We start from the raw sequence: 25,595 nt of genomic DNA, 5'->3' as shown, positions 1-25,595 counted from the left end.
ACAGAGGCTCAGGCCCAGCCCTTTTGAACCCTACCCTTGGTGCTTTGCTCCCCACATTGGGAGGTTTTGCACTGCTGGCTCAGGACAGGGTGTCCCTCACTGGCTCTGACTCTGGGGAAGGATCAAGGTGCTCTGAGTGCCACCCGGCCAGTCCCCCAAGTCAATACCCATTAGTTCCTCCAGGAGTAGCTTATCATGCACCCCAAACTCTTTGGGGGCCCTCCTTAGGCACCCCCCCCCCCGTTCAGATGCATCCTTGCTACAGGAATCTTGTCGAGGGGCCTGAACACACCTCTCAGGGTCAGCTATGCATCAGGCACTCGCTGGTCTGGGTCTACCGCCTCTGGCCTGGCCAGTGTCACCTCTCTGCCTGTGTCCCAGAACCCCTGGACGCTCCTTCCGCCCACCTCAATGGGGATGAGCTCGCGATTTTTCCATGAGGCATGTTTCATTCTCACCCGGGGGATTGAGTACAGGTGCTCTGGAACTGGAGCCCCACCTTCCCCTGCTCCTCTGCACTGGCGTTCTCCTCTCCCTGACTCTGCCATGTTGACTGCGGCCCCCTGGACTGGTGGTGCCCCCTCTCGGTGGGCTTCCGCCCAGTTGACACTCTGAGGATTCTGCTTGGCCTGCAGTTCCTTCATCTTCAGGCATTGCGCCACTTTGTGTCTTTTTCGGCCACAGTAATTACATTTCAGGTCCCTCAAGTCCCACGAGTGGGGGGGTTGGCCCGCTCTGGCTCATGGGCACCCCTGAGTTGGGCTTCTTGGACTCGCAACTTTGAGAGGTCTCTGGGTGACCCACCCTTCTGACTCCCCGATATCGGTCTCCTTCGCGCCCCCCCCCCCATCTGCTGTCCACAAACTCATCCGCTAGTGCCCAGTGCTTTGGGTCCACTAACCACATCTTAAGGTCTGGAGAAGAGATGTCATACAGCTGCTTCAATCCCTCGGAGGTAGTGGCCCCTGTACCCTTCCCCCACTTGCGGAGATATTCCCACAGCAGGTTGGTGACCTCCTTGTAAGTGACACTTGGGGTCTTGCGTACACCCCAGAATCGTACACCTTGGGGATCAGTTCAAACTTCAGTAGCAAAGCCTGTTTGAACAGGTCATAGTTCCCCATCTCAATACCATCCATTTAGCTCAATCCCTCCTTGGCCTTGGAACCCAGCAGGGGGCGGTTACACAGCGGAGCCTGTCTGCAGGGTCAATCTGGATCAGATCACAAGCCTTGAAGGATGTGAAGGACGTGAAGTAGGCATTAATATCCCCCCTCCTTAAACTGGGGTGACAATTTGGTGTCTAGATTCTCTGCAGAACTGGCATCTTGGGTCCTTCTTCATTTACTCCCCTGGCAGGCCCTCTGCCCACCAGTCTCTGCTCCTCCAGTTCCAGCTCCTTCGCTTTCAGCTCCTTCGCTTTCTGATTGGGGCGCCCCGCACCGCGCCCCCCCCCCCGCTGACTGGGGAATTGGGTTGATAGACTCCCGGCTGCTACTTGTCACCATGCAAGGCACTAAATTTATCCGTATGGAGTGGAAATCCATCAACTTGAACAAAAAAAATTGCACAGATACAGACAGACATCATCTTTCTCCCCAAGTGCAAACAGATGGACATCATACCAAACGGACTGAAGGTAAAAAATCCGTTGCAATCGACTTACTACACTGACTACGGTGAGAGACTGTGCCACACACTCTCAAAGAAACTGAGGAACCTATCTGATCAGCATCCTGTACAGCAAACAGAAGATCAAGAATGAGCTCTCAAAACTAGAAACTCTCATACAAAACCAACCTTGCACACAAAATTCCACGTGGCTGGACTTTACAAAAACGAGACAAGCCATTTACAACGCACAATTCACTTCTCTACAGAGGAAAAAGGACAGTAAACTATCTAAACTCCTACATGCTACAACAGTGGTTCCCTCAACTCACTTAACAATATCATTAATCGATCCAACCACACACTTAGCTCGGCAGAAGAGTCGGTCCTATCTCTTTCTGCCCCACCACTCCCAAGAACATGATACAGTTCTGCGGTGATCAGGAAGCCTACTTTCATGGTCTCAGACTAAGGAATATTTTCAACGCACCACTGAACAGTGCACTGACCGACAGGAACCCTCCTACGGGGTGGATTCCGCCTGATGGTGGATATGACAGACTGGACTTCTACATAGTGTGCTTCCGCAGACGTGCACAGGCTGAAATTGTGAGCCACCCCTGTACTAGAGCCTGTGCTGCAGGGAGCGGGGCAGGGCTTAGCAGTGCCTTATCTGAAAGTGTTGTCTGTGATGTCCTGTCCCTGGAAATGGTCAGGGGCTCTGTCCTTCCCCCACCCTCCCAGGAAAGCCCCAGTGTCCTGTTAGTTTTTGTTTTGTAGCAGAATAATAAAGGGACACTTCAGACAGCAGTGGGTCCATGCACTCCAACCGTGGTTTCTGCCTGTCGGTGTGTCCGTCTGCTCCCCCCACGGCTATCTGTTTCTTTGACTCTGGGAGCCAGTCTTACCCTGCTCTGCTGTGAGACCCCACCCCCCACCCCACCCCTGGGCTGTTCACACACAGCCTCTGGCATGTAAGCTGCTCCAAGCTAGTTGCAATTGAATGATACTAGCCAATATCTCCGGTCCCAGACATAACCCTGGGAACTTCCGTCTTGCAGTGTCCAGTTATGGCCGCTGGACACTGCAAGCTTATATGAGTTCATCAAGTTAACAAAGAAATTGATATGTACCAGGCTTGTTATGCCAAGGGGAGTCTCTGCTACAAATGCACTGCTTCAGGTAGAATAAACAAATGTATTAACTATAAAGCTAGATCTAAAGTGATTTTAAGTCGAGGCATAACAAGTCAGAGTGGTTACGAAAATAAAATAAAATATAAGCACAGTCTAAACTCTCAACCCTTTAGATTGGGCAGCAACTAGATTAAGCAGTTTTTCTCACCCTACTGGATATTGCAGTCCTTAATATACAGATTTGTTCCTTAAACCTGGGCCAAACTCCTGTGTTGGAGTCTTGTGTTCTTCTCAGTGTCCTGCCTGGTTGCTTGCAGAAGAGGTGGGGCAGGAGAAGGGCCCAGTATGTGTCCATTCTCCCTGTTTTACACTCTCAGTCCATGTGCTTGTAGAACAAATGGAATGTCTCTCCAAGCAAGGTTGAGCAATTCCCCTGGTGGGGCCTCATGCAGGTGACTCATTGCATTGTAGCTCCCTTGCTTCTCACCCCCTCCCTCCCATGTTTGCACTGCGAAATGAAAGTTGGCGCCTGTGCGATGCTGGTAAACCCAGACTTTGACAAGCCCTTTATGGTGTTCACCGATGCCTCGTACACAGCGCTGGGTGCACGTGCTAATGCAGGTTGATGGAACGCGGGAGAGACACTCCATCATGTACCTGTACAGGAAGCTGCTGCCCTCGGAGCAGACTTATCCAGCAATAGAAAGGGAATGTCTGGCCATGGTGTGGTCCCTTACAAATCTGCAGCCGTATCTGTTTGGGCGCCGCTTCACCGTGTACACTAACCATTCACCCCTGAGGTGGCTACACTAGATGAAACGGGCCAATGCCAAGCTCCTGAGGTGGGGTCTCCAGCTTCAGGATTATGACATGGAGGTGGTCCACGTTAAGGGGAGTGCCAAGATTGTAGCCGATGCTTTGTCCCAGAAATGCGGGACAGAACTTACGCAGGCCACTGGCCAAAGTGCCCCACCCAGTTCCGGTCTCTGAGGAGGAAGAGCTGTGACAAAGTGGGGTTTTATTCATCTTGTTTTGTTGCGTATGAGTTGGGCGTGTGATTTTTACTGAGGACCTCAGGGCAGGTGAGGCTACCCAGCCGTTTGCACCTATGTGACCCGGTGACACATTTTCCCTGGGAAGCAAGACAAAGAGACGGAGAAGGGGCAACAGGGGGGTGTTGGAAGCTGGCAGTCTGCATTAGGAGACTGGAAGAGGGCTAGTGCAGCGCGTCTGGCCCAGGACTTGAAAGATAGACTTGGCTGAAAGTCGCTGATTTCTGTGCTAACAAGTTCTGTCCTACGCTGTGTTACTGTCCACTAATAAACCTTCTGTTTTATTGGCTGACTGAGAGTCATGCCTGACTGCGGAGTTGAGGTGCAGGACCCTCTGGCTTCCCCAGGAACCCCACCCGGGCAGACTCACTGTGGGAAGTGCACGGTGTGGATGGGGATGCTGAATGCTCCAAGGTCAGACCCAGGAAAGGTGAAGATGTTTAAGCTTCTTGCCTGGAGACAGTATGCTCTGAGAGAGGAGGCATGCTCCCCCAGAGTCTTGGCTGGCGTCAGACGGAGTAGTTCCAGAGCATCGCCCCGGTGATTCCATGACACACCGGCAGACGTGACTCTCAGCCAAGCTGGTAAAAACAGAAGGTTTATTAGTCGACAGGAACGCAGCGCAGGACAGAACTTCTTAGCACTTCTTAGCTTCTCCCGCTGAGCCCCAAGCCAGCCGAGACTCGCTTCGAACTGCCTGGCCCCTGCCCTACCTGTTGCTCCTCCTCTGGCCTTTCTCTCGCTTCCCAGGCCAAGAGTATCCTCGTCGCATCCCCCTCCTGGGTCTCAACTTACAAAGGGGTGTCCATAACTTCCATACAGAAAGCTGGAGCATCTCCAAAAATTGCACACGTTTATTCCCACCACCTAGACATTGGTGCAATACACAGGGAAAGTTAGGGACACACAGCATTCATGTCAAACAGTAAGCCTCATATACAACATAACAAGGGGAAATCCCACCACATGTCTCCCCTCTTCCCCTCTTCGAGACCTAACTGAGCGGGTTCACTTTAGCCAGTGACCTGGGGAAGTTCAGGTCTCCCTCTCCGGCACAAAGCATCAGCCTTTAAAACACTTTCACTCCCTTTAACCACTATGGACCACCTCCATATCGTAATCCTTTAATGACAGACTCCACTTCAGGAGCTTGGCATTGGCTCCTCTCATCTGACGCAGCCATGGCAGGGCGAGTAGTCTGTGCACACAGTGAAGCGCTGCCCAAATAGATCCGGCTGCAGCCTTGTAAGAGCCCACTCCATGGCCAGGCATTCCTTCTCTATGGCTGCATAGCCCTGCTCCCAGGGCAGCAGCTTCCTGCTCAGGTACATGATGTGGTGTTTCGCCCCCTTTGCATGGGCCTGCCTCGGCACCGTGCCAAGTCCTGTGTCTGGGGCATCGGTGAACACCATAAAGGACTTGTCAAAGTCTGGGTTTCCCAGCACCGGGCCCTTGACCAGATCCTCCTTCAGTGTGCAGAGAGCCCTCTGGCACTGCTCCGATCAGACCAGCTTGTCTAGCTTACCCTTCTTGGGAGCTGACACAGAGCTAAAGTGGGGCACAAGCCTCTGGTAGTGCCCCGCCATCCCAATAAAGCCCTGGGTCTGTTTCATAGTCTGGAGAGCAGGCCAATCTCTGGTCGCCCCGACATTGGCTGGCTCTGGCTTTAGGCAGCCGCTCTCTACCTTGTGGCTCAGGTACGACACCTCTGCCATCCCCACCTTGCACTTCCTAGCTTTTACAGTCGGCCCTGAATCCTGGAGGTAACTCAGCCCCCTAATCACCTGGGACACATGGTCCTCCCAGGTCTGACTAATGGCACAAATATTATCAATGTACGCTAGGGTAAAATTCTCCATCCCCATCAGTAATTGATCCGTCTGGCACCGGTAGGTGACCGACCCTTCCTTAAGGCTGAAAGGTCGGACTTGTACAGCCCCAAAGAGGTAACAAAAGCAGGTTTCAACCTGGCATCTGGATCGAAAGGCACCTGCCAGTAGCCTTTGGTGACATCCTTGGTCATGGGTACTGAGTCCCCCCCACTTGTCTAGGCTCTCATCAGGAGTAGGTATGTGCAGGCGGCAGACATGGTGATGGCATTGAGAGTCGGATCGACCCATCTTTCCTGTGGACCGGCACAAGTGACAGGCCCCCGGGGCTGGTGGATGGCTGGATCACGCCCTAAAGTCAGTATGTCTCCGACCTCTCCCACCAGGTCCTTGGCTGTTTTCCCAGTGACCCAGAATTGGGAGCATCTTACAGGAGGGTGGACTCCTGTCTCCACCTGGTGAACAGCTAGGTTAGCGAGGCCAGGCTGGTTCCAAAGCAGCTGTTGTTACAAATCATAGACGATTAGGGTTGGAAGAGAACTCAGGAGGTGATCTAGTCCAACCCCCGATCAAAGAAGGACCAACACAACCTAAATCATCCCAGCCCGGGCTTCGTCAAGCGGGGCCTTAAAAATGTCTAAGGATGGAGATTTCACCACCTTCCTCGGTAAACCATTCCAGTGGTTCACAACCCTCCTAGTGAAATAGTGTTTCCTAATATCGAACCTAGACGTCCCCCACTGCAACTTGAGACCATTACTCCTTGTTCTGTCATCTGCCACCACTAAGAACAGCTATGATCCATCCTCTTTTGAAGGCTGCTATCAACTCCCCTCTCACTCCTCTCTTCTGCAGACTAAACAAGTCCGGTTCCCTCAGCCTCTCCTCATAAGTCATGTGCCCCAGCCCCCTAATCATTTTCGCTGCCCTCCGCTGGACTCTCTCCAATTTGTCCACATCCTTTCTGTAGTGGGGGGGGGCCCAAAACTGGACGCAATACTCCAGATGTGGCCTCACCAGTGCCTAATAGCGGGGAATAATCACTTCCCTCGGTCTGCTGGCAATGCTCCTCCTAATGCAGCCCAATATGTGGTTAGCCTTCTTGGTAACAAGGGCACACTGCTCACTCGCATCCAGCTTCTCAGCCACTGTAATCCCCAGGTCCTTTTCTGCAGAACTGCTGCTTAGCCAGACAGTCCCCAGCCTGTGGTGGTTCATGGGATTCTTACGTGCTAAGTGCTAAGTGCATTTTTCCTTGTTGAACCTCATCAAATTAATTTTGTCCCAATCCTCCAATTTGGCTAGGTTACTCTGTACCCTATCCCTAACTGCGACGTGTTCATTCACAGAGACCTCCTTCCTTGGACTGTTACCTGATGTTACAGAAATTACCTCTGAGCCTGTTTTCCCTGCCAGCTTGGGACTTCCAGAACCCTGCCTTGTTGAGCCAGACACGCTAGTCTGCTGCAACACAGACCCAGGGTCTGGGCCACACCCCCAAAGCTGCAGACTTTGAAAACAGCTCAGCAGGTTACCTGTCTCCAGCACCCACGTCCCAATAGGAGCCAAACCCCAAACAAATCCATTGTACTTGTTATAAAGCTTATACAGGGTAAATTCATAAATTGTTCACCCTCAATATCACTGATAGAGAGATATGCACAGCTGTTTGCTCCCCCAGGTATTCATCACTTACTCTGGGTTTATTAATAAACAAAAGTGATTTTATTAAATATAAAAGTAGGATTCAAGTGGTTTGAAGTAACAACAGACAGAACAAAAGAAGTCACCAAGCAAAAATAAAGCAAAAACACACAAGTCTAAGCCTAAAAGCATTAAGAAACGGATAACAGGTAATAGCTCACCCGCAGAGACATTCCAATAAACTTCTTTCACAGACTCCTTCCTAGTCTGGGCCCAATCCTTTCCCTGGTACAGTCCTAGTTAGTTCCAGCAGACATCTCAGGTGGTAAGAAGGGGTTTTCTCATGGCCGGCAGCCTCTTTTGTCCTATTCCACCCCCTTTTATAGCTTCTGCACAAGATAGGAATCCATAGGTACACACGCGCCATTCACATAGGGCCAGGGCAGAAGCCGCAGGCTTAGAGAACACTGTCCCTTGATTCCCTGCTCACCCTCAGCAGCGAGATATCACCCATAATGATCACCTCCTGTGGAAAGTGTGGAGACAGGAATGATTATCAGGCCCACCCTACAGTGCTGGCTCTCCCCAAGTGCCCAAGAGCCAAGTGTCCAGTGTACAGCAGGGTCCCGAAACAGTGATTTACCCTGTCCCTGCTGCTACTCACCATTTTGGGAGTCTTGTGGCTTATGTGTGCTTGCCTGGGGTCAACCAGATACTGACAGTTGTGTGAGTACCAGCTGTGTTTTAAAGCACTGAAAGAGTGCTGTCTATGTAGCAAACAATACTGCTTCTGTAAAATGTTGTATTTAAACTTCACACAGATGACCTTGGGAGACCAGCCTCCCTCTTTGTTATCGGCGGCAGAGCGGTTGCGAAGAATTCGAAAACGGTGAAGAAGTAAGGAGGACTTTATGCGTGAGGTTATCATCCACTCCGCTGCTGAGAAAAAGGAATTGAAGGAGTGGTGGGACAGTGAGAAGACGGAATGAAAGGAGAACGCAGCACACCAGAAAGAAGCCACGGAGGGGCTCTTAACAGTCATGGAGCGTCAAGCGGACATGCTCCAGAGGTACTAGCTCTTCAAACCGAGCAGCTCCACGCCCACCTTCCCCTGCAGCCACTGTCGGAAAACTCTTTCCCAAAGCACCACACACACACACACACACATCGCCAACACACTCTTATCAACCTCCTGGATCCACTCTCTACCCGCAGCATTCCACTCCTCCCTCCTCAAAGTCCAGCAGTGTGGACTCCCAATACCCACTACACTCAACACTTGCCCAGGTTTGGGTATGATCCCTGGACATACACAAATCTGTAGCCGTGCTGAGACCCCCCTCCTCCTCTTGAGACCTTCCATACCCTCCATTCTCCCCCATCCTGCTCCCGACTGATGATTTTTTTCATTGGACTCTCTCTTCCGGTTGTTGTCTTTCAGTAAAAGAATTGTGTTTGTTTGAAAGCAATCTTTATTCTATTAAGTGAAAGCAAAAAGAGCACTGCAAAGTAACAGAGATACAGCTATGTTAAGTTCCCTTCTTGCATCATGTGCACCAATCACCTCCTAGCATTACAAGCACTGCAATCTCGAGTATAGGTTTCAGCTTCAAATTGCTGCCTCAAAGCATCCCTGATCCTTATGGTCCCGTGCTGTGCCCTTCTAATAGCCCTGGTCTCTGGCTTTTCAAAGCTAGCCTCCAGGTGCTGAGCCTTTGCGGTTCAGCCCTGAGTGAAGCATTCACCCGTCCCTTCAAAAATATTATGTAGCGCACAGCACACGGCTATAAGCATAGGAATATGATCATCGGCCACGTCCAGCTTCCCATACACGGATTGCTGGGTCTGTTTGGAGGCTGGATCAGAAAACACTGCTGACCCTATACAGAGCCTGAATCAGACCCGGTACTAGGATCATAGCCCCATAGGGTTGGGAGGGACCGCAAGGGTCACCTAGTTCTAGTCTGGGCCCTGCTAAGATGCAGGATTGACTCTGGCTGCCAAACTTTTGGGTCAGCATCAAAATCAGAACATTAAAAATTAGATTTAACACAAGCCCAGGCAGTCCAAATTCTGTGCGGTGCATTTATTACCACACCTGCTTGCACGCTACAGGGAGCTGCTAGTGAAATGTCAGTTACACGACAAATGAAAGTACTGTGCCATGGATCTGTGTGGCTCCCGGAAACAGCAGGATCTGGTTCCCCCTCTCTGGCTCTTACTAAGATGTAAGATGGCTCTTCATGCGGCCCCTACCACAAGCGCCGCCAATGGGAGCTGTAGGGACGGTGCTGGACAGGGCACATGCTGCTGCTTCCAGAGATGCTTGAGGTAAGCGCCACCCGGAGACTGCACCCCAACCTCCTCCAGTGCACCAACTCCCTGCCCCAGCCCTCATCCCCCTCCTGCACCCTGAACGCTTCATTTCTGGCACCACCCCAGAGCCCGCAGCCCCAGCTGTATCCTTCCCCCCTCCCACACCCCAACCCCCAATTTTCTGAGCATTAATGGCCCGCCATACAATTTCCGTACCGACATGTGCTCCTCGGGCCAAAAAGTTTGCCCATCTCTGATCTAAACGAATATCAGACTATGTAGCTGTCATGACAACGTTGAACTGGATCTGGGCTGTACATCCAGCAGCTGTGTTCAGATTTTTTGATTCAATCGCAGGCTTTAGGGTGCTAAAAAAGGTTTCACCGTATAGTTCACCTCCTTGTTTGATGACCTTGAGAGGCCTATCCCAGGCAGCTTGCAACTTATTCTTCTTCACGGGGATGAGAAGCATCACCTGGTCCCCAGTGGCACAGGAGGGGCCCCCGCTTTTCTGCTTCCCTTAGGCCCTGACTTGGTTTCTCCTGTCCAAACCCATAAGCTCAGTGAGATTTTCCCGGAAAATCAGTACGTATTCCACCACAGATTCTCCATGGGGAGAGGGCTTCCCTTCCCCGTCGTCCCTCATCAAGTCCAAGGGTCCCCTCACTCTTCTCTCATAAAGCAACTCGAATGGGGAAAACCCTGTGGATTCCTGGGGAACTTCCCTGTATGCGAACAGCACGTAGGGTAAATACTTGTCCCACTCCTGCGGGTGCTGGGCCATAAATGTTTTCAGCATCATCTTTAGAGTCCCATTGAACCTCTCCATCAGCCCATTGGACTGAGGGTGATATGCAGTGGCCCAGGTGTGCCTGACCCCCACACTTCTCCCACAAGCACTGGAGCAGGGCTGACATGAAGTTGGACTGCTGGTCAGTAAGGACCTCCTTGGGGAACCCCACTCTGCTGAAAATGGTCAGCAGTACATCTGCCACGGTGCCTTCCTCGATAGAGGACTAGGCCACTGCATCGGGGTACCACCACCAGAATGTATTTCTTCCCAGCGCGGATTGCCTTGCTGAGGGGCCCCACTATTTCCATGATGAAAAGGCTGTATGATGGGCAAATGTCTCAGAGATGCTTTGCACTTACCCCAGGCCTTCCCCACCCTCTGGCAGGAGTCACAGGACCTGCAATACTGTTGGACAGCGTCCAAGACCCGGGCCAGTAAAAGTTCTGCAGCAGCCGCTGCCTGGCGTGCTAGCTGCCCTGATGCCTCAAAAGGGGAACATCATGGGCCAGACTGGGGAATCACAAACTGACTCCTGGCTTTACAAGGTTCAGTCTGCCCCCAAACCAGCCCATTCCCTTCTCTCACAGGAAGCTCTCCCAGCTGTCCTCCCCAGGGGTCCGGCACCACTGTGGCCAGCAAAGGCCCTCAGCTTCTTTAAGGAGGGATCCGCCTACAGCTCAATCTGGAATTCCGCTGCTGGGTTTGGGGCTACAGCCCTGGCTGGCTATGCATTGGTTTCCCCATCTTGGGACAGAGGCTCAGGCCCAGCCCTTTTGAACCCTACCCTTGGTGCTTTGCTCCCCACATTGGGAGGTTTTGCACTGCTGGCTCAGGACAGGGTGTCCCTCACTGGCTCTGACTCTGGGGAAGGATCAAGGTGCTCTGAGTGCCACCCGGCCAGTCCCCCAAGTCAATACCCATTAGTTCCTCCAGGAGTAGCTTATCATGCACCCCAAACTCTTTGGGGGCCCTCCTTAGGCACCCCCCCCCGTTCAGATGCATCCTTGCTACAGGAATCTTGTCGAGGGGCCTGAACACACCTCTCAGGGTCAGCTATGCATCAGGCACTCGCTGGTCTGGGTCTACCGCCTCTGGCCTGGCCAGTGTCACCTCTCTGCCTGTGTCCCAGAACCCCTGGACGCTCCTTCCGCCCACCTCAATGGGGATGAGCTCGCGATTTTTCCATGAGGCATGTTTCATTCTCACCCGGGGGATTGAGTACAGGTGCTCTGGAACTGGAGCCCCACCTTCCCCTGCTCCTCTGCACTGGCGTTCTCCTCTCCCTGACTCTGCCATGTTGACTGCGGCCCCCTGGACTGGTGGTGCCCCCTCTCGGTGGGCTTCCGCCCAGTTGACACTCTGAGGATTCTGCTTGGCCTGCAGTTCCTTCATCTTCAGGCATTGCGCCACTTTGTGTCTTTTTCGGCCACAGTAATTACATTTCAGGTCCCTCAAGTCCCACGAGTGGGGGGGTTGGCCCGCTCTGGCTCATGGGCACCCCTGAGTTGGGCTTCTTGGACTCGCAACTTTGAGAGGTCTCTGGGTGACCCACCCTTCTGACTCCCCGATATCGGTCTCCTTCGCGCCCCCCCCCCCATCTGCTGTCCACAAACTCATCCGCTAGTGCCCAGTGCTTTGGGTCCACTAACCACATCTTAAGGTCTGGAGAAGAGATGTCATACAGCTGCTTCAATCCCTCGGAGGTAGTGGCCCCTGTACCCTTCCCCCACTTGCGGAGATATTCCCACAGCAGGTTGGTGACCTCCTTGTAAGTGACACTTGGGGTCTTGCGTACACCCCAGAATCGTACACCTTGGGGATCAGTTCAAACTTCAGTAGCAAAGCCTGTTTGAACAGGTCATAGTTCCCCATCTCAATACCATCCATTTAGCTCAATCCCTCCTTGGCCTTGGAACCCAGCAGGGGGCGGTTACACAGCGGAGCCTGTCTGCAGGGTCAATCTGGATCAGATCACAAGCCTTGAAGGATGTGAAGGACGTGAAGTAGGCATTAATATCCCCCCTCCTTAAACTGGGGTGACAATTTGGTGTCTAGATTCTCTGCAGAACTGGCATCTTGGGTCCTTCTTCATTTACTCCCCTGGCAGGCCCTCTGCCCACCAGTCTCTGCTCCTCCAGTTCCAGCTCCTTCGCTTTCAGCTCCTTCGCTTTCTGATTGGGGCGCCCCGCACCGCGCCCCCCCCCCCGCTGACTGGGGAATTGGGTTGATAGACTCCCGGCTGCTACTTGTCACCATGCAAGGCACTAAATTTAGCCGTATGGAGTGGAAATCCATCAACTTGAACAAAAAAAATTGCACAGATACAGACAGACATCATCTTTCTCCCCAAGTGCAAACAGATGGACATCATACCAAACGGACTGAAGGTAAAAAATCCGTTGCAATCGACTTACTACACTGACTACGGTGAGAGACTGTGCCACACACTCTCAAAGAAACTGAGGAACCTATCTGATCAGCATCCTGTACAGCAAACAGAAGATCAAGAATGAGCTCTCAAAACTAGAAACTCTCATACAAAACCAACCTTGCACACAAAATTCCACGTGGCTGGACTTTACAAAAACGAGACAAGCCATTTACAACGCACAATTCACTTCTCTACAGAGGAAAAAGGACAGTAAACTATCTAAACTCCTACATGCTACAACAGTGGTTCCCTCAACTCACTTAACAATATCATTAATCGATCCAACCACACACTTAGCTCGGCAGAAGAGTCGGTCCTATCTCTTTCTGCCCCACCACTCCCAAGAACATGATACAGTTCTGCGGTGATCAGGAAGCCTACTTTCATGGTCTCAGACTAAGGAATATTTTCAACGCACCACTGAACAGTGCACTGACCGACAGGAACCCTCCTACGGGGTGGATTCCGCCTGATGGTGGATATGACAGACTGGACTTCTACATAGTGTGCTTCCGCAGACGTGCACAGGCTGAAATTGTGAGCCACCCCTGTACTAGAGCCTGTGCTGCAGGGAGCGGGGCAGGGCTTAGCAGTGCCTTATCTGAAAGTGTTGTCTGTGATGTCCTGTCCCTGGAAATGGTCAGGGGCTCTGTCCTTCCCCCACCCTCCCAGGAAAGCCCCAGTGTCCTGTTAGTTTTTGTTTTGTAGCAGAATAATAAAGGGACACTTCAGACAGCAGTGGGTCCATGCACTCCAACCGTGGTTTCTGCCTGTCGGTGTGTCCGTCTGCTCCCCCCACGGCTATCTGTTTCTTTGACTCTGGGAGCCAGTCTTACCCTGCTCTGCTGTGAGACCCCACCCCCCACCCCACCCCTGGGCTGTTCACACACAGCCTCTGGCATGTAAGCTGCTCCAAGCTAGTTGCAATTGAATGATACTAGCCAATATCTCCGGTCCCAGACATAACCCTGGGAACTTCCGTCTTGCAGTGTCCAGTTATGGCCGCTGGACACTGCAAGCTTATATGAGTTCATCAAGTTAACAAAGAAATTGATATGTACCAGGCTTGTTATGCCAAGGGGAGTCTCTGCTACAAATGCACTGCTTCAGGTAGAATAAACAAATGTATTAACTATAAAGCTAGATCTAAAGTGATTTTAAGTCGAGGCATAACAAGTCAGAGTGGTTACGAAAATAAAATAAAATATAAGCACAGTCTAAACTCTCAACCCTTTAGATTGGGCAGCAACTAGATTAAGCAGTTTTTCTCACCCTACTGGATATTGCAGTCCTTAATATACAGATTTGTTCCTTAAACCTGGGCCAAACTCCTGTGTTGGAGTCTTGTGTTCTTCTCAGTGTCCTGCCTGGTTGCTTGCAGAAGAGGTGGGGCAGGAGAAGGGCCCAGTATGTGTCCATTCTCCCTGTTTTACACTCTCAGTCCATGTGCTTGTAGAACAAATGGAATGTCTCTCCAAGCAAGGTTGAGCAATTCCCCTGGTGGGGCCTCATGCAGGTGACTCATTGCATTGTAGCTCCCTTGCTTCTCACCCCCTCCCTCCCATGTTTGCACTGCGAAATGAAAGTTGGCGCCTGTGCGATGCTGGTAAACCCAGACTTTGACAAGCCCTTTATGGTGTTCACCGATGCCTCGTACACAGCGCTGGGTGCACGTGCTAATGCAGGTTGATGGAACGCGGGAGAGACACTCCATCATGTACCTGTACAGGAAGCTGCTGCCCTCGGAGCAGACTTATCCAGCAATAGAAAGGGAATGTCTGGCCATGGTGTGGTCCCTTACAAATCTGCAGCCGTATCTGTTTGGGCGCCGCTTCACCGTGTACACTAACCATTCACCCCTGAGGTGGCTACACTAGATGAAACGGGCCAATGCCAAGCTCCTGAGGTGGGGTCTCCAGCTTCAGGATTATGACATGGAGGTGGTCCACGTTAAGGGGAGTGCCAAGATTGTAGCCGATGCTTTGTCCCAGAAATGCGGGACAGAACTTACGCAGGCCACTGGCCAAAGTGCCCCACCCAGTTCCGGTCTCTGAGGAGGAAGAGCTGTGACAAAGTGGGGTTTTATTCATCTTGTTTTGTTGCGTATGAGTTGGGCGTGTGATTTTTACTGAGGACCTCAGGGCAGGTGAGGCTACCCAGCCGTTTGCACCTATGTGACCCGGTGACACATTTTCCCTGGGAAGCAAGACAAAGAGACGGAGAAGGGGCAACAGGGGGGTGTTGGAAGCTGGCAGTCTGCATTAGGAGACTGGAAGAGGGCTAGTGCAGCGCGTCTGGCCCAGGACTTGAAAGATAGACTTGGCTGAAAGTCGCTGATTTCTGTGCTAACAAGTTCTGTCCTACGCTGTGTTACTGTCCACTAATAAACCTTCTGTTTTATTGGCTGACTGAGAGTCATGCCTGACTGCGGAGTTGAGGTGCAGGACCCTCTGGCTTCCCCAGGAACCCCACCCGGGCAGACTCACTGTGGGAAGTGCACGGTGTGGATGGGGATGCTGAATGCTCCAAGGTCAGACCCAGGAAAGGTGAAGATGTTTAAGCTTCTTGCCTGGAGACAGTATGCTCTGAGAGAGGAGGCATGCTCCCCCAGAGTCTTGGCTGGCGTCAGACGGAGTAGTTCCAGAGCATCGCCCCGGTGATTCCATGACACACCGGCAGACGTGACTCTCAGCCAAGCTGGTAAAAACAGAAGGTTTATTAGTCGACAGGAACGCAGCGCAGGACAGAACTTCTTAGCACTTCTTAGCTTCTCCCGCTGAGCCCCAAGCCAGCCGAGACTCGCTTCGAACTGCCTGGCCCCTGCCCTACCTGTTGCTCCTCCTCTGGCCTTTCTCTCGCTTCCCAGGCCAAGAGTATCCTCGTCGCATCCCCCTCCTGGGTCTCAACTTACAAAGGGGTGTCCATAACTTCCATACAGAAAGCTGGAGCATCTCCAAAAATTGCACACGTTTATTCCCACCACCTAGACATTGGTGCAATACACAGGGAAAGTTAGGGACACACAGCATTCATGTCAAACAGTAAGCCTCATATACAACATAACAAGGGGAAATCCCACCACATGTCTCCCCTCTTCCCCTCTTCGAGACCTAACTGAGCGGGTTCACTTTAGCCAGTGACCTGGGGAAGTTCAGGTCTCCCTCTCCGGCACAAAGCATCAGCCTTTAAAACACTTTCACTCCCTTTAACCACTATGGACCACCTCCATATCGTAATCCTTTAATGACAGACTCCACTTCAGGAGCTTGGCATTGGCTCCTCTCATCTGACGCAGCCATGGCAGGGCGAGTAGTCTGTGCACACAGTGAAGCGCTGCCCAAATAGATCCGGCTGCAGCCTTGTAAGAGCCCACTCCATGGCCAGGCATTCCTTCTCTATGGCTGCATAGCCCTGCTCCCAGGGCAGCAGCTTCCTGCTCAGGTACATGATGTGGTGTTTCGCCCCCTTTGCATGGGCCTGCCTCGGCACCGTGCCAAGTCCTGTGTCTGGGGCATCGGTGAACACCATAAAGGACTTGTCAAAGTCTGGGTTTCCCAGCACCGGGCCCTTGACCAGATCCTCCTTCAGTGTGCAGAGAGCCCTCTGGCACTGCTCCGATCAGACCAGCTTGTCTAGCTTACCCTTCTTGGGAGCTGACACAGAGCTAAAGTGGGGCACAAGCCTCTGGTAGTGCCCCGCCATCCCAATAAAGCCCTGGGTCTGTTTCATAGTCTGGAGAGCAGGCCAATCTCTGGTCGCCCCGACATTGGCTGGCTCTGGCTTTAGGCAGCCGCTCTCTACCTTGTGGCTCAGGTACGACACCTCTGCCATCCCCACCTTGCACTTCCTAGCTTTTACAGTCGGCCCTGAATCCTGGAGGTAACTCAGCCCCCTAATCACCTGGGACACATGGTCCTCCCAGGTCTGACTAACGGCACAAATATTATCAATGTACGCTAGGGTAAAATTCTCCATCGCCATCAGTAATTGATCCGTCTGGCACCGGTAGGTGACCGACCCTTCCTTAAGGCTGAAAGGTCGGACTTGTACAGCCCCAAAGAGGTAACAAAAGCAGGTTTCAACCTGGCATCTGGATCGAAAGGCACCTGCCAGTAGCCTTTGGTGACATCCTTGGTCATGGGTACTGAGTCCCCCCCACTTGTCTAGGCTCTCATCAGGAGTAGGTATGTGCAGGCGGCAGACATGGTGATGGCATTGAGAGTCGGATCGACCCATCTTTCCTGTGGACCGGCACAAGTGACAGGCCCCCGGGGCTGGTGGATGGCTGGATCACGCCCTAAAGTCAGTATGTCTCCGACCTCTCCCACCAGGTCCTTGGCTGTTTTCCCAGTGACCCAGAATTGGGAGCATCTTACAGGAGGGTGGACTCCTGTCTCCACCTGGTGAACAGCTAGGTTAGCGAGGCCAGGCTGGTTCCAAAGCAGCTGTTGTTACAAATCATAGACGATTAGGGTTGGAAGAGAACTCAGGAGGTGATCTAGTCCAACCCCCGATCAAAGAAGGACCAACACAACCTAAATCATCCCAGCCCGGGCTTCGTCAAGCGGGGCCTTAAAAATGTCTAAGGATGGAGATTTCACCACCTTCCTCGGTAAACCATTCCAGTGGTTCACAACCCTCCTAGTGAAATAGTGTTTCCTAATATCGAACCTAGACGTCCCCCACTGCAACTTGAGACCATTACTCCTTGTTCTGTCATCTGCCACCACTAAGAACAGCTATGATCCATCCTCTTTTGAAGGCTGCTATCAACTCCCCTCTCACTCCTCTCTTCTGCAGACTAAACAAGTCCGGTTCCCTCAGCCTCTCCTCATAAGTCATGTGCCCCAGCCCCCTAATCATTTTCGCTGCCCTCCGCTGGACTCTCTCCAATTTGTCCACATCCTTTCTGTAGTGGGGGGGGGGGCCAAAACTGGACGCAATACTCCAGATGTGGCCTCACCAGTGCCTAATAGCGGGGAATAATCACTTCCCTCGGTCTGCTGGCAATGCTCCTCCTAATGCAGCCCAATATGTGGTTAGCCTTCTTGGTAACAAGGGCACACTGCTCACTCGCATCCAGCTTCTCAGCCACTGTAATCCCCAGGTCCTTTTCTGCAGAACTGCTGCTTAGCCAGACAGTCCCCAGCCTGTGGTGGTTCATGGGATTCTTACGTGCTAAGTGCATTTTTCCTTGTTGAACCTCATCAAATTAATTTTGTCCCAATCCTCCAATTTGGCTAGGTTACTCTGTACCCTATCCCTAACTGCGACGTGTTCATTCACAGAGACCTCCTTCCTTGGACTGTTACCTGATGTTACAGAAATTACCTCTGAGCCTGTTTTCCCTGCCAGCTTGGGACTTCCAGAACCCTGCCTTGTTGAGCCAGACACGCTAGTCTGCTGCAACACAGACCCAGGGTCTGGGCCACACCCCCAAAGCTGCAGACTTTGAAAACAGCTCAGCAGGTTACCTGTCTCCAGCACCCACGTCCCAATAGGAGCCAAACCCCAAACAAATCCATTGTACTTGTTATAAAGCTTATACAGGGTAAATTCATAAATTGTTCACCCTCAATATCACTGATAGAGAGATATGCACAGCTGTTTGCTCCCCCAGGTATTCATCACTTACTCTGGGTTTATTAATAAACAAAAGTGATTTTATTAAATATAAAAGTAGGATTCAAGTGGTTTGAAGTAACAACAGACAGAACAAAAGAAGTCACCAAGCAAAAATAAAGCAAAAACACACAAGTCTAAGCCTAAAAGCATTAAGAAACGGATAACAGGTAATAGCTCACCCGCAGAGACATTCCAATAAACTTCTTTCACAGACTCCTTCCTAGTCTGGGCCCAATCCTTTCCCTGGTACAGTCCTAGTTAGTTCCAGCAGACATCTCAGGTGGTAAGAAGGGGTTTTCTCATGGCCGGCAGCCTCTTTTGTCCTATTCCACCCCCTTTTATAGCTTCTGCACAAGATAGGAATCCATAGGTACACACGCGCCATTCACATAGGGCCAGGGCAGAAGCCGCAGGCTTAGAGAACACTGTCCCTTGATTCCCTGCTCACCCTCAGCAGCGAGATATCACCCATAATGATCACCTCCTGTGGAAAGTGTGGAGACAGGAATGATTATCAGGCCCACCCTACAGTGCTGGCTCTCCCCAAGTGCCCAAGAGCCAAGTGTCCAGTGTACAGCAGGGTCCCGAAACAGTGATTTACCCTGTCCCTGCTGCTACTCACCATTTTGGGAGTCTTGTGGCTTATGTGTGCTTGCCTGGGGTCAACCAGATACTGACAGTTGTGTGAGTACCAGCTGTGTTTTAAAGCACTGAAAGAGTGCTGTCTATGTAGCAAACAATACTGCTTCTGTAAAATGTTGTATTTAAACTTCACACAGATGACCTTGGGAGACCAGCCTCCCTCTTTGTTATCGGCGGCAGAGCGGTTGCGAAGAATTCGAAAACGGTGAAGAAGTAAGGAGGACTTTATGCGTGAGGTTATCATCCACTCCGCTGCTGAGAAAAAGGAATTGAAGGAGTGGTGGGACAGTGAGAAGACGGAATGAAAGGAGAACGCAGCACACCAGAAAGAAGCCACGGAGGGGCTCTTAACAGTCATGGAGCGTCAAGCGGACATGCTCCAGAGGTACTAGCTCTTCAAACCGAGCAGCTCCACGCCCACCTTCCCCTGCAGCCACTGTCGGAAAACTCTTTCCCAAAGCACCACACACACACACACACACACATCGCCAACACACTCTTATCAACCTCCTGGATCCACTCTCTACCCGCAGCATTCCACTCCTCCCTCCTCAAAGTCCAGCAGTGTGGACTCCCAATACCCACTACACTCAACACTTGCCCAGGTTTGGGTATGATCCCTGGACATACACAAATCTGTAGCCGTGCTGAGACCCCCCTCCTCCTCTTGAGACCTTCCATACCCTCCATTCTCCCCCATCCTGCTCCCGACTGATGATTTTTTTCATTGGACTCTCTCTTCCGGTTGTTGTCTTTCAGTAAAAGAATTGTGTTTGTTTGAAAGCAATCTTTATTCTATTAAGTGAAAGCAAAAAGAGCACTGCAAAGTAACATAGATACAGCTATGTTAAGTTCCCTTCTTGCATCATGTGCACCAATCACCTCCTAGCATTACAAGCACTGCAATCTCGAGTATAGGTTTCAGCTTCAAATTGCTGCCTCAAAGCATCCCTGATCCTTATGGTCCCGTGCTGTGCCCTTCTAATAGCCCTGGTCTCTGGCTGTTCAAAGCTAGCCTCCAGGTGCTGAGCCTTTGCGGTTCAGCCCTGAGTGAAGCATTCACCCGTCCCTTCAAAAATATTATGTAGCGCACAGCACACGGCTATAAGCATAGGAATATGATCATCGGCCACGTCCAGCTTCCCATACACGGATTGCTGGGTCTGTTTGGAGGCTGGATACGAAAACACTGCTGACCCTATACAGAGCCTGAATCAGACCCGGTACTAGGATCATAGCCCCATAGGGTTGGGAGGGACCGCAAGGGTCACCTAGTTCTAGTCTGGGCCCTGCCAAGATGCAGGATTGACTCTGGCTGCCAAACTTTTGGGTCAGCATCAAAATCAGAACATTAAAAATTAGATTTAACACAAGCCCAGGCAGTCCAAATTCTGTGCGGTGCATTTATTACCACACCTGCTTGCACGCTACAGAGAGCTGCTAGTGAAATGTCAGTTACACGACAAATGAAAGTACTGTGCCATGGATCTGTGTGGCTCCCGGAAACAGCAGGATCTGGTTCCCCCTCTCTGGCTCTTACTAAGATGTAAGATGGCTCTTCATGCGGCCCCTACCACAAGCGCCGCCAATGGGAGCTGTAGGGACGGTGCTGGACAGGGCACATGCTGCTGCTTCCAGAGATGCTTGAGGTAAGCGCCACCCGGAGACTGCACCCCAACCTCCTCCAGTGCACCAACTCCCTGCCCCAGCCCTCATCCCCCTCCTGCACCCTGAACGCTTCATTTCTGGCACCACCCCAGAGCCCGCAGCCCCAGCCGTATCCTTCCTCCCCTCCCACACCCCAACCCCCAATTTTCTGAGCATTAATGGCCCGCCATACAATTTCCATACCGACATGTGATCCTCGGGCCAAAAAGTTTGCCCATCTCTGATCTAAACGAATATCTGACTATATAGCTGTCGTGACAACGTTGAACTGGATCTGGGCTGTACATCCAGCAGCAGTGTTCAGATTTTTTGATTCAATCGCAGGCTTTAGGGTGCTGAAAAAGGTTTCACCGTATAGTTCACCTCCTTGTTTGATGACCTTGAGAGGCCTATCCCAGGCAGCTTGCAACTTATTCTTCTTCACGGGGATGAGAAGCATCACCTGGTCCCCAGTGGCACAGGAGGGGCCCCCGCTTTTCTGCTTCCCTTAGGCCCTGACTTGGTTTCTCCTGTCCAAACCCATAAGCTCAGTGAGATTTTCCCGGAAAATCAGTACGTATTCCACCACAGATTCTCCATGGGGAGAGGGCTTCCCTTCCCCGTCGTCCCTCATCAAGTCCAAGGGTCCCCTCACTCTTCTCTCATAAAGCAACTCGAATGGGGAAAACCCTGTGGATTCCTGGGGAACTTCCCTGTATGCGAACAGCACGTAGGGTAAATACTTGTCCCACTCCTGCGGGTGCTGGGCCATAAATGTTTTCAGCATCATCTTTAGAGTCCCATTGAACCTCTCCATCAGCCCATAGGACTGAGGGTGACATGCAGTGGCCCAGGTGTGCCTGATCCCCACACTTCTCCCACAAGCACTGGAGCAGGGCTGACATGAAGTTGGACTGCTGGTCAGTAAGGACCTCCTTGGGGAACCCCACTCTGCTGAAAATGGTCAGCAGTACATCTGCCACGGTGCCTTCCTCGATAGAGGACTAGGCCACTGCATCGGGGTACCACCACCAGAATGTATTTCTTCCCAGCGCGGATTGCCTTGCTGAGGGGCCCCACTATTTCCATGATGAAAAGGCTGTATGATGGGCAAATGTCTCAGAGATGCTTTGCACTTACCCCAGGCCTTCCCCACCCTCTGGCAGGAGTCACAGGACCTGCAATACTGTTGGACAGCGTCCAAGACCCGAGCCAGTAAAAGTTCTGCAGCAGCCGCTGCCTGGCGTGCTAGCTGCCCTGATGCCTCAAAAGGGGAACATCATGGGCCAGACTGGGGAATCACAAACTGACTCCTGGCTTTACAAGGTTCAGTCTGCCCCCAAACCAGCCCATTCCCTTCTCTCACAGGAAGCTCTCCCAGCTGTCCTCCCCAGGGGTCCGGCACCACTGTGGCCAGCAAAGGCCCTCAGCTTCTTTAAGGAGGGATCCGCCTACAGCTCAATCTGGAATTCCGCTGCTGGGTTTGGGGCTACAGCCCTGGCTGGCTATGCATTGGTTTCCCCATCTTGGGACAGAGGCTCAGGCCCAGCCCTTTTGAACCCTACCCTTGGTGCTTTGCTCCCCACATTGGGAGGTTTCGCACTGCTGGCTCAGGACAGGGTGTCCCTCACTGGCTCTGACTCTGGGGAAGGATCAGGGTGCTCTGAGTGCCACCCGGCCAGTCCCCCAAGTCAAGACCCATTAGTTCCTCCAGGAGTAGCTTATCATGCACCCCAAACTCTTTGGGGGCCCTCCTTAGGCACCCCCCCCGTTCAGATGCATCTTTGCTACAGGAATCTTGTCGAGGGGCCTGAACACACCTCTCAGGGTCAGCTATGCATCAGGCACTCGCTGGTCTGGGTCTACCGCCTCTGGCCTGGCCAGTGTCACCTCTCTGCCTGTGTCCCAGAACCCCTGGACGCTCCTTCCGCCCACCTCAATGGGGATGAGCTCGCGATTTTTCCATGAGGCATGTTTCATTCTCACCCAGGGGATTGAGTACAGGTGCTCTGGAACTGGAGCCCCACCTTCCCCTGCTCCTCTGCACTGGCGTTCTCCTCTCCCTGACTCTGCCATGTTGACTGCGGCCCCCTGGACTGGTGGTGCCCCCTCTCGGTGGGCTTCCGCCCAGTTGACACTCTGAGGATTCTGCTTGGCCTGCAGTTCCTTCATCTTCAGGCATTGCGCCACTTTGTGTCTTTTTCGGCCACAGTAATTACATTTCAGGTCCCTCAAGTCCCACGAGTGGGGGGGTTGGCCCGCTCTGGCTCATGGGCACCCCTGAGTTGGGCTTCTTGGACTCGCAACTTTGAGAGGTCTCTGGGTGACCCACCCTTCTGACTCCCCGATATCGGTCTCCTTCGCGCCCCCCCCCCCATCTGCTGTCCACAAACTCATCCGCTAGTGCCCAGTGCTTTGGGTCCACTAACCACATCTTAAGGTCTGGAGAAGAGATGTCATACAGCTGCTTCAATCCCTCGGAGGTAGTGGCCCCTGTACCCTTCCCCCACTTGCGGAGATATTCCCACAGCAGGTTGGTGACCTCCTTGTAAGTGACACTTGGGGTCTTGCGTACACCCCAGAATCGTACACCTTGGGGATCAGTTCAAACTTCAGTAGCAAAGCCTGTTTGAACAGGTCATAGTTCCCCATCTCAATACCATCCATTTAGCTCAATCCCTCCTTGGCCTTGGAACCCAGCAGGGGGCGGTTACACAGCGGAGCCTGTCTGCAGGGTCAATCTGGATCAGATCACAAGCCTTGAAGGATGTGAAGGACGTGAAGTAGGCATTAATATCCCCCCTCCTTAAACTGGGGTGACAATTTGGTGTCTAGATTCTCTGCAGAACTGGCATCTTGGGTCCTTCTTCATTTACTCCCCTGGCAGGCCCTCTGCCCACCAGTCTCTGCTCCTCCAGTTCCAGCTCCTTCGCTTTCAGCTCCTTCGCTTTCTGATTGGGGCGCCCCGCACCGCGCCCCCCCCCGCTGACTGGGGAATTGGGTTGATAGACTCCCGGCTGCTACTTGTCACCATGCAAGGCACTAAATTTAGCCGTATGGAGTGGAAATCCATCAACTTGAACAAAAAAAATTGCACAGATACAGACAGACATCATCTTTCTCCCCAAGTGCAAACAGATGGACATCATACCAAACGGACTGAAGGTAAAAAATCCGTTGCAATCGACTTACTACACTGACTACGGTGAGAGACTGTGCCACACACTCTCAAAGAAACTGAGGAACCTATCTGATCAGCATCCTGTACAGCAAACAGAAGATCAAGAATGAGCTCTCAAAACTAGAAACTCTCATACAAAACCAACCTTGCACACAAAATTCCACGTGGCTGGACTTTACAAAAACGAGACAAGCCATTTACAACGCACAATTCACTTCTCTACAGAGGAAAAAGGACAGTAAACTATCTAAACTCCTACATGCTACAACAGTGGTTCCCTCAACTCACTTAACAATATCATTAATCGATCCAACCACACACTTAGCTCGGCAGAAGAGTCGGTCCTATCTCTTTCTGCCCCACCACTCCCAAGAACATGATACAGTTCTGCGGTGATCAGGAAGCCTACTTTCATGGTCTCAGACTAAGGAATATTTTCAACGCACCACTGAACAGTGCACTGACCGACAGGAACCCTCCTACGGGGTGGATTCCGCCTGATGGTGGATATGACAGACTGGACTTCTACATAGTGTGCTTCCGCAGACGTGCACAGGCTGAAATTGTGAGCCACCCCTGTACTAGAGCCTGTGCTGCAGGGAGCGGGGCAGGGCTTAGCAGTGCCTTATCTGAAAGTGTTGTCTGTGATGTCCTGTCCCTGGAAATGGTCAGGGGCTCTGTCCTTCCCCCACCCTCCCAGGAAAGCCCCAGTGTCCTGTTAGTTTTTGTTTTGTAGCAGAATAATAAAGGGACACTTCAGACAGCAGTGGGTCCATGCACTCCAACCGTGGTTTCTGCCTGTCGGTGTGTCCGTCTGCTCCCCCCACGGCTATCTGTTTCTTTGACTCTGGGAGCCAGTCTTACCCTGCTCTGCTGTGAGACCCCACCCCCCACCCCACCCCTGGGCTGTTCACACACAGCCTCTGGCATGTAAGCTGCTCCAAGCTAGTTGCAATTGAATGATACTAGCCAATATCTCCGGTCCCAGACATAACCCTGGGAACTTCCGTCTTGCAGTGTCCAGTTATGGCCGCTGGACACTGCAAGCTTATATGAGTTCATCAAGTTAACAAAGAAATTGATATGTACCAGGCTTGTTATGCCAAGGGGAGTCTCTGCTACAAATGCACTGCTTCAGGTAGAATAAACAAATGTATTAACTATAAAGCTAGATCTAAAGTGATTTTAAGTCGAGGCATAACAAGTCAGAGTGGTTACGAAAATAAAATAAAATATAAGCACAGTCTAAACTCTCAACCCTTTAGATTGGGCAGCAACTAGATTAAGCAGTTTTTCTCACCCTACTGGATATTGCAGTCCTTAATATACAGATTTGTTCCTTAAACCTGGGCCAAACTCCTGTGTTGGAGTCTTGTGTTCTTCTCAGTGTCCTGCCTGGTTGCTTGCAGAAGAGGTGGGGCAGGAGAAGGGCCCAGTATGTGTCCATTCTCCCTGTTTTACACTCTCAGTCCATGTGCTTGTAGAACAAATGGAATGTCTCTCCAAGCAAGGTTGAGCAATTCCCCTGGTGGGGCCTCATGCAGGTGACTCATTGCATTGTAGCTCCCTTGCTTCTCACCCCCTCCCTCCCATGTTTGCACTGCGAAATGAAAGTTGGCGCCTGTGCGATGCTGGTAAACCCAGACTTTGACAAGCCCTTTATGGTGTTCTCCGATGCCTCGTACACA

The 25,595-nt window shown here is 51.9% G+C and overlaps 1 protein-coding gene across 32 annotated transcripts in view; it reads right to left on the bottom strand.

The window, feature by feature from the left end:
* Positions 1 to 25,595, bottom strand: part of IP6K1 (inositol hexakisphosphate kinase 1) — a 228,250-nt gene that overhangs the window by 87,143 nt on the left and 115,512 nt on the right. For 28 of the 32 annotated variants that reach the window (XM_084634290.1, XM_084634292.1, XM_084634316.1 and 25 more), the window contains 2 exons: positions 15,299 to 15,509; positions 4,170 to 4,380 (listed from right to left, as the gene is read on the bottom strand). The gene's annotated coding sequence lies outside the window, so the exon portion shown is untranslated. Of the gene's footprint in view, positions 1 to 4,169; positions 4,381 to 4,512; positions 4,667 to 7,493; positions 7,799 to 7,936; positions 8,974 to 15,298; positions 15,510 to 15,641; positions 15,796 to 18,616; positions 18,922 to 19,059; positions 20,814 to 25,595 lie in introns of those variants that run through there. The other 4 variants (XM_084634301.1, XM_084634310.1, XM_084634303.1 and 1 more) reach the window with 4 other exon arrangements.

The sequence above is a fragment of the Lepidochelys olivacea genome (assembly GCF_965140295.1).
Source record: "Lepidochelys olivacea isolate rLepOli2 genome assembly, chromosome: 7".
Classification (NCBI taxonomy): domain Eukaryota; kingdom Metazoa; phylum Chordata; order Testudines; family Cheloniidae; genus Lepidochelys; species Lepidochelys olivacea.
Note: the sequence above shows the minus strand (reverse complement) of the source record. Positions and strands in the feature narration are given on the sequence as shown.